At 41.3% G+C, this 2500-nt stretch overlaps 1 protein-coding gene across 1 annotated transcript in view; it reads left to right on the top strand.

The window, feature by feature from the left end:
• The window catches only part of LOC135109241 (vang-like protein 2-B), a 72332-nt gene that overhangs the window by 2835 nt on the left and 66997 nt on the right, over positions 1-2500 (top strand). Inside the window, exon 2 of the mRNA XM_064020487.1 lies at positions 1821-1929. The gene's annotated coding sequence lies outside the window, so the exon portion shown is untranslated. The remainder of the gene's footprint in view (positions 1-1820; positions 1930-2500) is intronic.

Here is a 2500-nt window from a genome sequence, read left to right as displayed (position 1 = left end):
TTCCTTCTTTCCTCCTTTCCTTATTGATCCATTCAAGTTGTTCTCTTCTTCCTTCTTTTTTCTTTTTTTCTTTTCACATGTTCTGTTTTCTTCTTCCTTCTCTCTGCTTCCTCATCTTTCTCCCTTTCCTTTTTTTCTCTACCCTTCTTCTCTTCATCTCTCCCTTCGTCTCTTCCACAGGGGAGGTAAACAGGACCCTTTCAGATCATCATTGTCCTCACTGTTTACCTTTCCTCCATTCTCTCTCTCTCTCTCTCTCTCTCTCTCTCTCTCTCTCTCTCTCTCTCTCTCTCTCTCTCTCTCTCTCTCTCTCTCTGGATTAGTCTCCCCTTATTACTTTTTTCGTTTTCTTTTTTATCGTTTTCTTTGTTCAGTTTGTCATCTCTTATTTATTTATCTATTTATTTATTATTATTATTTTCTTTATTCTTTGTTCACGTCTTCGTAATTTTGGTAGTTATTCTTCCCTGGTCTTCTTCATCTTCTTCTTCCTCTTCTTCCTCTTCATCTTCTTTTTCCATGTTCTCGTTCTTGTTTTCATTCTTCTCTTCCTCCTTCTCTGATTCCTCCTTGTCCTCCTCTACTTCGTTTTCTGCTCTTCTTCCTCCTAGATGTTCTCGTCCTTGTCCTCTTCCGCCTCCTCCTCCTCCTCCTCCTCCTCGGCCCGCAAACAAGCCTGTGAGGACCAATAGATCTGCTGCTGTTTGTTCTTCCTTTGTGTTTCTCTGTGTTTCTCCTCATCCTTCTCCTTCTGTTTTGGTATCTTGTCTCCTCCTGCTCTTCCTCCTCCTCTTCCTTCTGCTATGGTATCTTGTCTCTAGCTCCTCCTTTTCTTCTTCCTCTTCCTTCTCTACCATTCTATCTCCTGCTCCTCCTCCTCCTCCTCCTCCTCCTCCTCCTATTGCTAGTTAGAAATAGTTTCCAAACAGCCATGCAAAAATTTAAAGATCTGTTTCTGTTCTTCTATTCTGGTAAATCCTCCTCCCCCTTCTCCTCCTCCTCCTCCTCCTCCCTACAAAAAAAAGTAGCGTCGCCCCGTAGCCACGCCGTGACGTCAAGCCATAAGCCCTGCCCTTTGATTGGCTCCCCTCGCAGCCAATCAACGCAGCGTTTCCCACGTGCCGAAAACTCACGACCACGCTTACACAAACAGAAACAAATCGAAACCTGCTGCGTTTATAATAAAAAATAGATGAAGTTGCGTAAGAATGTGGAGAAGAAAGTAAAGGTAGTATATTTTGAAAGAGGCGAAGATAAGAACGAAATGGCACGTGTATAAATAGAGAAAGGGCAAAGAAATGGAGAGGAAAAGAGGAGAGAAAAGTGGAAGACGAATTAAATGTGATAGAAACTGCACGTGCCAAATAAAGGAGGGCCAAAAGAAGAAAACTTGAAATAGAAATAAGCTAAGAATGAAACGACACGCGCATAGTCGAGCAAACAAAATAAGAGTAAAAAAAAATATATATAAGAAAATAGGCTGAAAAAAAAAGAACTGGAACAAACAAAACAATAACAAAACTAAACACACACATATGAAAAATACATGAAAGAAAAAGAAAACTAAGAAAAAAAATCAGAATAATAGAAAAAAATATTATATCATTTATTATTCACATTTTCTTTCACTTTAAATCTATTGCATCATTTAATATCTTTTAATCGCTTTTTTATTTACAATTATTTACTTATTTATTTATTTATATCGTGACAAATGTTGGAAGAATTGAGTGTTCTGTGCCATGAGTGTCTGTCTGTCTGTCTGTCTGTCTGTCTGCCTGTCTGCCTGTCTCTCACTCCTGCGTCTCTGTCCTTCCCAGCATCAGGAATACACCCACGAGGCACAGAAGACACCCAAGGACAAGCGAATAAGCAAGAAAGAGCAAAGAAACAAGAGAAGCAAGACTAGAAGTTATTTTGGTCTGGAAGGTAAGAAAATTTTATGTTTTTTGACTCTCTCTCTCTCTCTCTCTCTCTCTCTCTCTCTCTCTCTCTCTCTCTCTCTCTCTCTCTCTCTCTCTCTCTCTCTCCACCGCCGCAATCAATACGGTACAGGAGGACACATTAACCTGCTCCGGATAACTGCATGATCCTGCCCACGTGTGTCTGATGCACTTACCCTATTATCCGGATTTCATGTGTCTTATATAGGGATGGAGGGAGGATATGGGGGGAAGGAGGGAGAAATGGAGGGAAGGGAGGGATGGGGAAAGGGGAGAAAGGATGGAGGGTAAGTGTCCTGATGTAAGGATGTTGTCTGTCTGTGAGTGTGTTTGTTTGTTTACTTGTTTGTTTTCGTGTGTGTGTGTGTGTGTGTGTGTGTGTGTGTGTGTGTGTGTGTGTAGATCAATGTGCATACATATACTGGCCGTAACCTTTTTATTGCTATCTCTCTCTCTCTCTCTCTCTCTCTCTCTCTCTCTCTCTCTCTCTCTCTCTCTCTCTCTCTCTCTCTCTCTACCGTTTATCTCTCACTCTCCCTTCCCCTCCATGCTTTTAT

This window comes from Scylla paramamosain, chromosome 18 (assembly GCF_035594125.1).
Source record: "Scylla paramamosain isolate STU-SP2022 chromosome 18, ASM3559412v1, whole genome shotgun sequence".
Classification (NCBI taxonomy): domain Eukaryota; kingdom Metazoa; phylum Arthropoda; class Malacostraca; order Decapoda; family Portunidae; genus Scylla; species Scylla paramamosain.
This window is presented reverse-complemented; position numbering and strand designations above follow the sequence as displayed.